This window comes from Heterodontus francisci, chromosome 28, assembly GCF_036365525.1.
Source record: "Heterodontus francisci isolate sHetFra1 chromosome 28, sHetFra1.hap1, whole genome shotgun sequence".
NCBI classification, from domain to species: Eukaryota; Metazoa; Chordata; class Chondrichthyes; order Heterodontiformes; family Heterodontidae; genus Heterodontus; species Heterodontus francisci.
This window is the reverse complement of record NC_090398.1, coordinates 27,471,969-27,484,912: the sequence shown is the minus strand read 5'-3', so window position 1 is coordinate 27,484,912 and position 12,944 is coordinate 27,471,969. Positions and strand designations below refer to the sequence as shown.

General features: G+C 46.1%; 1 pseudogene; it reads right to left on the bottom strand.

Moving 5' to 3' along the window:
• Positions 1-1,995: 1,995 nt before the first annotated feature.
• LOC137345350 (U2 spliceosomal RNA) lies at positions 1,996-2,101 on the bottom strand (annotated as a pseudogene).
• Between the last annotated feature and the right edge of the window lie 10,843 nt (positions 2,102-12,944).

Below are 12,944 nucleotides of genomic sequence, written 5' to 3'. Positions count from 1 at the left end.
GATGCAGTTGAAGTCACCGCCTAGGATGACCGGCCTGGATGTCACCAGCAGCAGTGGGAGCTGCTGGAAGACGGTCAGCCGCTCGCTGCGTTGTACCAGGGCGTACACGTTGATCAACCGGAGTGGAGAGTTGTTGTACATTACGTCTGCTACGAGGAGTCAACCGCCCACCACCTCCTGAACTTCAGAGATGGTGAAGTTACCTACCCGCAGCAGAATACCCAGGCCGGAGGAACGGCAATCATTACCCCCTGACCAGATCGATGGGACCACCATCGCGACCACTGCCTGTAGGTGCTGAGGTGTGGTATTCCACGCTCCTGCAGAAACAGTAGGTCAGCTTTGACCTTGGCAAGGTAATCCAAGGTTGAAACACATCACGTAGTGGATTTAATGCTACGCATATTAATGGAAGCAATTCTTACACCCATTTTTTAAAGGTTAGTTTTTGCTTCCCATACCATTTGTCCTTGCTTGTCCCAGTCCTTCGGGATGTTCCTGCATACCCATCGTGTGTTCCAGCTGTTTCACGTTGGTTGGGCTCAGAAACCCCTCCTGGTTTTTCATGCAGGGTTTGTTCCGCTGGGGTGACATCGCTGTGGGGGGGGGGTCTTGTAGGCAGCAAGGATTGGGTTGTCCTCTGCTGCTTCCCTCTGTTCCTCCTCGGAAACATCACTCCTCCCGGCTTCCCGGAGCTGAGGTGCGCCAGACGTGTCTTTGCTCTCGGTGTCCCGGAGCTGGGATGCGTTGGCCACGTCGTTACGTGTGGCGCTTTGGGGTTGGGGCAAGCCGGGCCCATCACAGCTTCCCGTGCCCGGGGGCTGGGATGCTTTATCTTCCATCTCCTTGGAGTTCTGCAGCCTCTTTTGAGGGGGCCGTCATTCCAGCATTTCCCCGTCCAGTGAAGAGGAGCTGTTGTAGTCTGTCTCAGAAGATAGCCTCCTCTTGCCACTGGTTTGGGTGGTGGCCTGTTCCGCTTTGGGATGTTTTTTCTTTGTGGTTTCCCTTTAGACCACTTGCCACTGACCAATTTGTCCATCTGCTGCCTCCTCCTCCATTGATTCTGTCTGTGGAGGAGGGGTTTCCGGGTGTTGGGTAGGTTTCGGGTCGCTGGTTTCAGCTGCCTCCCCTTTCTTCTCCTTCTCAGGTTGAAGTTCCTCACTGTGGAGAAGGTTGCTTGTCTCCTTTCGAACACCGGACGCCTTCGTCGAACCTTCTCCCGGCCTTTCCTTGGACCTTGCTGCCTGAGCATAATTGAGGCAGCGTTTGGGGCAAGTTTTGTAGAGATGGCCTGCCACACCGCACAAGTTGCAACACTTAGTCTGCTTACAGTCCTTGGTCTGATGGCCTTCCTCCTTGCAGTTCTTGCAAACAACCGTGCTGCAGTTGGCTCCCACGTGACCAGATTTGTCACAGGTGCGGCAAACTCTGGGCTGCCCAGCGTAGACCAAGAAGCCTCGACTTCCCCCGATAGCGAAGCTGGAGGGAGGGTGGATGATGGCTCCACTGGGATCGACCTTCAAGGTCACCTTGACCTGCCGTTTGCTGGTCCAAATCCCAAAGGGGTCCTTGACATCAGTGCTGCTGCCGGCCACCTCGACGTACCTGGCTAGAAAGGTGAGTACATCCACCACCGGAACATGGGGGTTGTAGAGGTGAATCGTCACCACCCGGTCCCATTGTGACGGAAGCGTGAAGAGCGGCTCCGCTGTGAGGATCGACAGTGGCGCCCGGTCCCCTTTCTCCTTGAACGCCTTCAGGAACTTGATGCATCCCGCCACGTTCCGGAACGTCACATCGAAGTATCCACTGCTGGGGAAATCCTGCAGGCAGAAGACGTCCAAAGCTTGAAATCCACAGCAATCAAGGAGGAGTTTCTTGATGAAGAAGGTGCGATCGACCGGTGCATCTCCTTCCTTGTCCTTCACCACCACTCGAACAGTGTTGCGCACTCCCTGGCCTGAAGCTCGAAGATTGGTTAGAGCCATTTTACTCAAAGCCTACCCAGGATCAAAAGGCAATGACCATGGTCTCTTCTCTGCCAAGTAAGCACTGATAAGAACAGATACTACACTTGATCTTAGCCAAAAGGCCAAGAACTCGCTCCTCATCCTGAAACGTGTTGGGAAATGTGTCAAAAGCTGTTTCCATTCAGACATTCCTGCATTGTGGAAATGTGAGCTATCTTTACAGAGACAGGAAATAGGGGTGTTTGAATGGACTTGTAGGTTCTGGTTGATGAGATAAGGTGAGAATTTGATTTGTGTCACTTGCAAATACACAGAATTGAAGGTATTTACAATTCACCACAAGAAGGGGGTTTAAACTAAATCAGCAGGGGAATGGGAACCTAAATTGTAGTTCCAGTGTACAGGCTGTTGAGAGTAGTGAGGTAGGGGATAAGGTTACAGGGACGCAAGAGGGCACTGGCAAGCAAGAACTTGGTTTAAAGTGTGTCTACTTCAATGCCAGGAGCATCCGGAATAAGGTGGGTGAGCTTGCAGCATGGGTTGGTACCTGGGATCCTGATGTTGTGGCCATTTCAGAGACATGGGTAGAGCAGGGGCAGGAATGGATGTTGCAGGTTCCGGGATTTAGATGTTTCAGTAAGAACAGAGAAGAGGGTAAAAGAGGGGGGGGGTGTGGCATTGTTAATCAAGGAAAGTATTACAGCGGCAGAAAGGACGTTTGAGGACTCGTCTACTGAGGTAGTATGGGCCGAGGTTAGAAACAGGAGAGGAGAGGTCACCCTGTTGGGAGTTTTCTATAGACCTCCGAATAGTTCCAGAGATGTAGAGGAAAGGATAGCGAAGATGATTCTCGACAGGAGCGAGAGTAACAGGGTAGTGGTTATGGGGGACTTTAACTTTCCAAATATTGACTGGAAATACTATAGTTCGAGTACTTTAGATGGGTCTGTTTTTGTCCAGTGTGTGCAGGAGGGTTTTCTGACACAGTATGTGGACAGGCCAACCAGGGGCGATGCCACATTGGATTTGGTACTGGGTAATGAACCCGGCCAGGTGTTCGATTTAGATGTAGGTGAGCACTTTGGCGATAGTGATCACAATTCGGTTAGGTTTACCTTAGCGATGGGCAGGGACAGGTATATACCGCAGGGCAAGAATTATAGCCGGGGGAAAGGAAATTATGACGCGATTAGGCAAGATTTAGGATGTGTAGGATGGGGAAGGAAACTGCAGGGGATGGGCACAAACGAAATGTGGAGCTTATTCAAGGAGCAGCTAATGCGTGTCCTTGATAAGTATGTACCTGTCAGGCAGGGAGGAAGTTGTCGAGCGAGGGAGCCGTGGTTTACTCAAGAAGTTGAAGCGCTTGTCAAGAGGAAGAGGGCGGCTTATGTTAGGATGAGACGCGAAGGCTTAGTTAGGGCGCTTGAGAGTTACAAGCTAGCCAGGAAGGATCTAAAGGGAGGGCTAAGAAGAGCAAGGAGAGGACACGAGAAGTCATTGGCGGATAGGATCAAAGAAAACCCTAAGGCTTTCTATCGGTATATCAGGAATAAAAGAACGATAAGAGTTAGAACAGGGCCAATCAAGGATAGTAGTGGGAAGTTGTGTGCGGAATCAGAGGAGATAGGGGAAGCGTTAAATGAATATTTTTCGTCAGTATTTACAGTAGAGAAAGAAAATGTTGCCGAGGAGATTACTGAGATACAGCCTACTAGGCTAGATGGGATTGAGATTCACAAGGAGGAGGTGTTAGCAATTTTGGAAAGAGTGAAAATAGATAAGTCCCCTGGGCCAGATGGGATTTATCCTAGGATTCTCTGGGAAGCCAGGGAGGAGATTGCAGAGCCGTTGTTGTTGATCTTTATGTCGTCATTGTCGACAGGAGTAGTGCCGGAGGACTGGAGGATAGCAAATGTTGTCCCCTTGTTCAAGAAGGGGAGTAGAGACAGCCCTGGTAATTATAGACCTGTGAGCCTTACTTCGGTTGTGGGTAAAATGTTGGAAAGGGTTATAAGAGATAGGATTTATAATCATCTTGAAAAGAATAAGTTCATTTGCGATAGTCAGCACGGTTTTGTGAAAGGTAGGTCGTGCCTCACAAACCTTATTGAGTTTTTCGAGAAGGTGACCAAACAGGTGGATGAGGGTAAAGCCGTGGATGTGGTGTATATGCATTTCAGTAAGGCGTTTGATAAGGTTCCCCACGGTAGGCTATTGCAGAAAATACGGAAGTATGGGGTTGAAGGTGATTTAGAGCTTTGGATCAGAAATTGGCTAGCTGAAAGAAGACAGAGGGTGGCGGTTGATGGCAAATGTTCATCCTGGAGTTTAGTTACTAGTGGTGTCCCGCAAGGATCTGTTTTGGGGCCACTGCTGTTTGTCATTTTTATAAATGACCTGGATGAGGGTGTTGAAGGGTGGGTTAGTAAATTTGCGGATGACACGAAGGTCGGTGGAGTTGTGGATAGTGTCGAAGGGTGTTGTAGGGTACAGAGGGACATAGATAGGCTGCAGAGCTGGGCTGAGAGATGGCAAATGGAGTTTAATGCGGAGAAGTGTGAGGTGATTCACTTTGGAAGGAGTAACAGCAATGCAGAGTACTGGGCTAATGGGAAGATTCTTGGTAGTGTGGATGAGCAGAGAGATCTTGGTGTCCAGGTACATAAATCCCTGAAAGTTGCTACCCAGGTTAATAGGGCTGTTAAGAAGGCATATGGTGTGTTAGCTTTTATTAGTAGGGGGATCGAGTTACGGAGCCACGAGGTCATGATGCAGCTGTACAAAACTCTGGTGAGGCCGCACCTTGAGTATTGCGTGCAGTTCTGGTCACCGCATTATAGGAAGGATGTGGAAACTTTGGAAAGGGTGCAGAGGAGATTTACTAGGATGTTGCCTGGTATGGAAGGAAGGTCTTACGAGGAAAGGCTGAGGGACTTGAGGTTGTTTTCGTTAGAGAGAAGGAGGAGGAGAGGTGACTTAATAGAGACATATAAGATAATCAGAGGGTTAGATAGGGTGGATAGTGTGAGTCTTTTTCCTCGGATGATGATGGCAAACACGAGGGGACATAGCTTTAAGTTGAGGGGTGAAAGATATAGGACAGGTGTCAGAGGTAGTTTCTTTACGCAGAGAGTAGTAGGGGCATGGAACGCCCTGCCTGCAACAGTAGTAGACTCGCCAACTTTAAGGGCATTTAAGTGGTCATTGGATAGACATATGGATGAAAATGGAATAGTGTAGGTCAGATGATCGGCGCAACATCGAGGGCCGAAGGGCCTGTACTGCGCTGTAATGTTCTAATGTTCTAATATACAAAACCTGAGACAGTCAGGCAATAGCCGTAGGAAAGTAATCTCTTTTTAATGGTTTTAATTTGAAGGCCTGAGCTGGTGATTGAAAAAAGCAGGAGTTCAAATCCCACACTAACTGCTGGGAATTTGAATTCTGTTTTTTTCTCAAAAAAACATAAATTGGGAATTAAAAAAAAACACTCGGATGGAATGATTCACTCCTGTCTGCTAGTACAAAGCCTGTGTGTGTCTCAGTTTTTCTGTATTTATTAATGATTGAAGATGATGGGGTAGAATGCCACATACCCAAGTTTGTCATTGACACAGAAATAGGCAGCATTGTCAACAGTGTAGCTGGAAGCATAAATTTACAAAGTGATATTAATGTCTTGAGTGAATGAGCAAAACTGTGGTGGATGGATTTCAATGTCAGCAAAAAAGAACAGAACAGAATACTTTATAAATGGTGAAAAACTAGAAACACTGGAGGTGCAAAGAGATTTGGGGGGTTCCATGTCCATTTGAGTGCAGTGTAGATTTACCAGAATGATAACTGGGCTCCAAGGGTTAAATTACGAGGTGATCTTACACAAGCTAGGGATGTATTCCCTACAATTTAGGTGGATCAGGGCTGATTTGATCAAAGTTGTTGAGATATTAAAGGGAATTGATGGGGTAGCTTGGGTAAAACTATTTCGGTAGGTTGGGGAGTCTGGGACAAGTGAGCATAGTCTAAAAATGAGAGGCAGACATTTCAGGAGTGAAGTTAGGAAACACTTCTCCACACAAAAGGTGGTATTAGTTTGGAAAAGTCTTCTGCAAATACTCATTGATGCAAAATCAATTGTTCATTTTTAAATCAAAGATTGACCTCATTGAATTCCTTTTGGAAATTGAAAAATACTTCTGTCGCTCTCTGTCCCTCAGTCACTCTGTCTGTGTGTGTGTTTCTGTGTCTGTGTGTGTGTTTCTGTGTGTTTCTGTAGATGTCATATACATGGACTTCAGTAAGGCGTTTGATAAGGTTCCCCATGGTAGGCTGATGGAGAAAGTGAAGGCGCATGGGGTCCAAGGTGTACTAGCTAGATGGATAAAGAACTGGCTGGGCACCAGGAGACAGAGAGTAGCAGTGGAAGGGAGGTTCTCAAAATGGAGACGTGTGACCAGTGGTGTTCCACAGGGATCCGTGCTAGGACCACTGTTGTTTGTGATATACATAAATGATTTGGAGGAAAGTATAGGTGGTCTGATTAGCAAGTTTGGAGATGACACTAAGATTGATGGAGTAGCAGATAGTGGAGGGGACTGTCAGAGAATACAGCAGAATATACATAGACTGGAGAGTTGGGCAGAGAAATGGCAGATGGAGTTCAATCAGGGAAAATGCGAGGTGATGCATTTTGGAAGATCCAATTCAAGAGTGAACTATACAGTAAATGGAAAAGTCCTGGGGAAAATTGATGTACAGAGAGATTTGGGTGTTCAGGTCCATTGTTCCCTGAAGGTGGCAACGCAGGTCAATAGAGTGGTCAAGAAGGCATATGGCATGCTTTCCTTCATCAGATAGGGTATTGAGTACAAGAGTTGGCAGGTCATGTTACAGTTGTCTAGGACTTTGGTTCGGCCACATTTGGAATACTGCGTGCAGTTCTGGTCGCCACATTACCAAAAGGATGTGGATGCTTTGGAGAGGGTGCAGAGGAGGTTCACCAGGATGTTGCCTGGTATGGAGGGCGCTAGCTATGAAGAGAGGTTGAGTAGATTAGGATTATTTTCATTAGAAAGACGGAGGTTGAGGGGGGACCTGATTGAGGTGTACAAAATCATGAGAGGTATAGACAGGTTGGATAGCAAGAAGCTTTTTCCCAGAGTGGGGGATTCAATTACTAGGGGTCACGAGTTCAAAGTGAAAGGGGAAAAGTTCAGGGGGCATATGCGTGGAAAGTTCTTTACGCAGAGGGTGGTGGGTGCCTGGAACGCGTTGCCAGCGGAGGTGGTAGACGCGGGCATGATAGCGTCTTTTAAGATGTATCTAGACAGATACATGAATGGGCAGGAAGTAAAGAGATACAGACCCTTAGAAAATAGGCGTCATGTTTAGATAGAGGATCTGGATCAGCGCAGGCTTGGAGGGACGAAGGGTCTGTTCCTGTGCTGTAATTATCTTTGTTCTTTGTTCTTTGTTCTCTGTCTCTGCGTGTGTGTGTGTGTGTGTTTCTGTGACTGTGTGAGTGTGTTTCTGTGACTGTGTGAGTGTGTTTCTGTGTCTGTGTGAGTGTGTCTCTCTGTGTGTCTCGGTGTGTTTATGTGTCTGTGTCTGTGTCTGTGAGTGTGTTTGTGTGTGTGCGTGTGTTTCTGTGTGCGTGTCTGCACCTGTTGCTCTCTGCTCTCTCAGAACCTCAGGAAAACTGCACATACATCTGTTTGCCATTTTAATTCGGCTACTTTTGGTGATGCCACGTCTACAGAGGGTGCACTTCCTTATGCAGGCTGGGAAGAAACCTGAATCCGCAGCAGGCTTCAATGTTCCCGTGAAAATGTAGTTGTTGTTCGAGGCCAGCTTTTTTTTTTCGTGAGCCGTCCCTTGAAATATTTGATGTATCTTTGCAGTCGTGTGTAATTTATCACGGAACAGGCTCTGCGTCGTACCTTCCAGGCTGCTGCACACAGCTTTCCAGGAACACTGACCGACACTCTCCATCCCAATCTCTTCCTCTTTCTCTCTGGTACTCTCTCCCCAATGCTATCCTTCCTTCTCTCTGTTATTCTCTCTCTATATCTATCCCTGTCTTTGTCACTGTTACTCTCTCCATCTGGATGGAGGAGGAGAAAGAGAGGCATATATAGAGGCAGTTTTACTCTGTATCTAACCTCACACTACCTGCCCTGGGAGTGTTTGATTGAACAGAGAAGACAGAGATTTACTCTGTAGCTGACTCCAGGCTGTACTCGACTTGGCAGCGTTTGATGGGACAGTGTAGACGGAGATTTACTCTCTATCCCTGGAATTTAGAAGGTTAAGGGGTGAATTAATCAAAGTTTGCAAGATAATAATGGAACTAAGGGGGAGAGGGAGAGTAACTCCTCTGACTGGTCTGGGGAGTCTCGCACGAGGGACGCAGTCGAAAAATCGAACATGAGTCTAAAACCCTTTCAAGAGTGAAATTAAGAAATATGGGTGGTAGAAGTTTGGAATTGTCTTCCACAAATGACCCCTCCTTATCTCTGCAATGTCCTCCAGCTCCACTGTCCTCCAATAGGGCGGCACAGTGGCGCAGTGGTTAGCACCGCAGCCTCACAGCTCCAGCGACCCGGGTTCAATTCTGGGTACTGCCTGTGTGGAGTTTGCAAGTTCTCCCTGTGTCTGTGTGGGTTTTCCCCGGGTGCTCCGGTTTCCTCCCACAAGCCAAAAGACTTGCAGGTTGGTAGGTAAATTGGCCATTATAAATTGCCCCTATTATAGGTAAGTGGTAGGGAAATGTAGGGACAGGTGGGGATGTGGTCGGAATATGGGATTAGTGTAGGATTAGTATAAGTGGGTGGTTGATGGTCGGCACAGACTCGGTGGGCCGAATGGCCTGTTTCAGTGCTGTATCTCTAAACTAAACTAAACTAATATCTGCCATCCTGTCATTGTGGCCTCTTGCACATCCCCAATTTGAATCGTTCCACCATTTGTGGCCGTGCCTTCAAGCTGCCAAGGCCCAAACTCTGGAATTCCATTCCGAAACCTCTCCCTCTCACCAACTCCCTTTCCTCATTGAAGACTATCCCTAAATCCAACCTCTTTGACCAAGATTTTGGTCACCAAGTTTAATATCTCCTTAAGTGGCTCGGTGCCGAATTTTTATTTTTTTAAAAATTGATTCGAGTGACGTGTGTGTCACTGGCAAGGCCAGTATTTATTGTCCATCCCTAATTGCCCTTTGAGAGGGTGGTGGTGAGACATGTTCTTGAACCACTGCAGTCCATGTGGGGTAGGTACACCCACAGTGCTGTTAGGAAGGGAGTTCCAGGATATTGACCCAGTGATAGTGAAGGAATTGCAATATAGTTTCAAGTCAGGATGGTAAGTGACTTTAGTTGTTGTGTGCGGCCATCTTTTTCAGTGCACAATCCCTTTAGGTTTTTTATATTTTTAACGTGGTTAGATGTAAAATTTCTCCTGCAATCTGCCTGTCTTTCCCCATCTCTCCCTCCCTCTTTCTGCCTGTCTCTCCCTCCCTCTCTCTCTTTGTCTCTCTGAAGACCAAGGTCGCATGTGTTTAGCTAATTACTCTCTTAATATGTCCTACCATCTTCAAAGATCACTGCTCGTAAACCTCCAGGTCCCTCTGTACCTGCACACTCTTGATAAATATGTCATAGTGTAATATGTATGTCATAATGTCATCAAACAAAGTTGACATGGTTTCACAAAAGGGAAATCTCCTTTTAATCTTCTCTGTTCGAAGGAGAACAACCCCAGCTTCTCCAGTCTATCAGTGTAACTGTAATAATCTCAACCCTGGAAACGTTCTAGTAAATCTCTTCTACACACTCACCAAAGCCTCCATGTCCTTTCTAAAGTGTGGTCCCAGAATTGGACACAATACTCCAGCTGGGGACAAACTATTATTTTATAAAGGTTTAGCATCACTTCCTGATTTTTACACTCTATTCTTGTTTATAAAGCTCAGGATCCCATCTGCTTTATTAACCCATCAGCAAAGAGAGAAATTCTACCAGGACCATTGACCAGTTCCCTTAGACCTGAATCAATGAGTCGTTCCAAGGCTGGCGGGAGGGTTTAGGGACGAGCAGAGAGAACCCCGACCTGGTCAGCTTTTTTCAAACTGAAAACCATCAATGCATTGGCAGTGATATTAATAAAACCCTTAGGAGGAGGCCATTCGGCCCCTCCAGCTTGTCCCACCCATTCACTCAGGTCATGGCTGATTTGCTCGTTACCCACATCTCGGCTCCGTAAACATTAATACCCTTTCCGAACAAATCTCTACCGACAATCAGGAATTAATGCCACTGCCTGTTAACACTGGGGAATTCCTTCTCTCAACCTCTCAAACTCTCTACCTCTCATTCCTGCTTAAAGACGTTCCTTAAAACTAACCTCTTTAACCGAGCTTTTGGTCATCAGCCTTAATCTCTCCTTATGTGGGTTTGGTGTCAGATTTTGTTTTATAATGCACCCTGTAGTATCTTTGGGACATTTTATTCCTCACATTCTCCCTCACACCATCTCTCTCTCTCTCTCTCTCTTTCTCTCTCTCTCTCTCTCCTCACCTCTAAGACAAGTACATCCTTCCTGAACATCAACATTTAAAAGTTTCTCATCATTTGAAAAATGTTCTGTGTTTCTATTCTTCCTGCCAAACTGAAGAACCTCACATTTCTCCACATGATATTCCAGCTGCCATTTTCTTGCCCACTCACATAACCTGTCCATCTCCCCTTTGCAGTCTCTTTGTGCCCTCCTCACAGCTTACTGTCCCACCTAACTTTGTATCATCAGCCCATATAAACCCAACATAGGCAGTGTTTGAGAGAGACACTTTTGTCCTGACAAGTATTAAGATACAACTGGTTGATATTTTGTGCAGGATATTTCTGTATATTCATTGGAGTTGTTAAGATGAAAGATCTTTAATAAGAGATTATAGGAACATAGGAAGATAGGAACAGGAGTAGGCCATTCAGCCCCTCTAGCCTGTCCCACCATTCAATGAGATCATGGCTGATCCGTGGCCTAATGCCATAAACCTGCCTTTGGCCCAGATCCCTTAATATCCTTGCTTAAAAAAAATCTATCTCAGATTTAAAGCTTACAACTGTTTTAGTTTCAACTGCTGTTTGTGGGAGAGAGTTCCAAACCTCTATAACCCTTTGTGTGAAGAAGTGCTTCCTAATAACTCTCCTGAATGATCTGGCCCTAATTTTTAGACTACGTCCCCTAGTTTTAGAATCTCCAACCATTGGAAATAGTTTATCTTTATCTCGTCTGTCTTTTCCTGTTAATATCTTGAAGACTTCGATCAGATCACCCCTTTACCTTCTAAATTCTAGTGAGAACAGGCCTAATTTGTGTAATCTCTCCTCATAACCTAATCCCTGTAGCCCAGGTATCATTCTTGTAAACCTATGTTGCACTCCCTCCAAGGCCGATATATCCTTCCGAAGATGTGGTGCCCAGAACTGCTCACAGTACTCCAAGTGCGGTCTAACCAGGGTTTTGTACAGCTGCCGCATAACCTCTGTGTCTTTATACTCCAGTCTTCTAGACATAAAGGCTAGCATTCCATTAGCCTTTTTGATTATTTTATTTTTATATTTTTTTTATTTATTTAGAGATACAGCACTAAAACAGGCCTTTCGGCCCACCCAGTCGGTGCCAACCATCAACCACCCATTTATACTAATTCTACATTAATCCCATATTCCCTGCAACAACCCCACAGTTCTCCTACCATCTACCTACACTAGGGGCAATTTACAATGGCCAATTTACCTATCAACCTGCAAGTCATTGGCTGTGGGCCGAAACCGGAAGCACCCGACGGAAACCCATGCGGTCCCAGAGAGAATTTGCAAACTCCACACAGGAAGTAACCAGAATTGAACTCTGGTCGCTGGAGCTGTGAGGCTGTGGTATACTCTACTGTGCCACTGTGCCGCCCTTTTCTGCACTTGCTCATGGCAGTTTAAAGTACTATGCACCTGAACCCCCAAGTCTCTTTGGACAACCACTGTGCTTAACCTTTTCCCATTTAGAAAGTACCATGCTCAATCATTTTTTGGTCCAAAATGGATAATCTCACACTTGCCCATATTGAAATCCATCTGCCACAGTTTTGCCCATTCACCAAGTCTGTCAATATCTCCTTGTAACTTTATGCTATCATCTAGACTGTCTACAATGCCACCTAACTTTATATCATCAACAAATTTGGATATATGACTTCCTATCCCATCATCCAAGTCGTTAATGAATAATGTGAATAATTGAAGCCCCAACACAGATCCCTGTGGGACACCACTAGTCACATCCTGCCAATCGGAGTACTTACCCATTATCCCCACTCTCTGTCGCCTACCACTCAACCAACTTCCTAACCATGTCAATAATTTTCCCTCAACTTCATGGGCTTCGACCTTAGTTAACAATCTCTTATGTGGTACTTTATCAAATGCCTTCTGGAAGTCCATATAAATAACATCCATAGACATTCCCCTGTCCACTACCTTAGTCACCTCTTCAAAAGATTCAATGAGATTTGTCAGGCATGACCTTCCTGTCATGAATCCATGCTGGCTGTCCCTGATTAACTGAATTTTTTCTAGGTGTTCAGTCACCCTATCCTTGATTATAGACTCCAGCAACTTGCCCACCACAGATGTCAGGCTAACTGGTCTGTAATTTCCTTGGTTCCCCCTCTCACCGTTCTGAAAAAGTGGAGTGACATGTGCAACTTTCCAATCCAGAGAGACCACTCCTGAATCTCGGGAACTCTGAAAGACGATAGTTAGGGCATCTACATTGTGCTCCCCTACTTCCTTTAACACCCTCGGATGGAAACCGTCAGGTCCTGGGGATTTCTCACTCTTTAGTTCCATTAATTTTCTTGTTACTGATGTTTTACTTACGTTAATTGTATTAAGTCCCTGTCCCCTATCTGCTATTAAT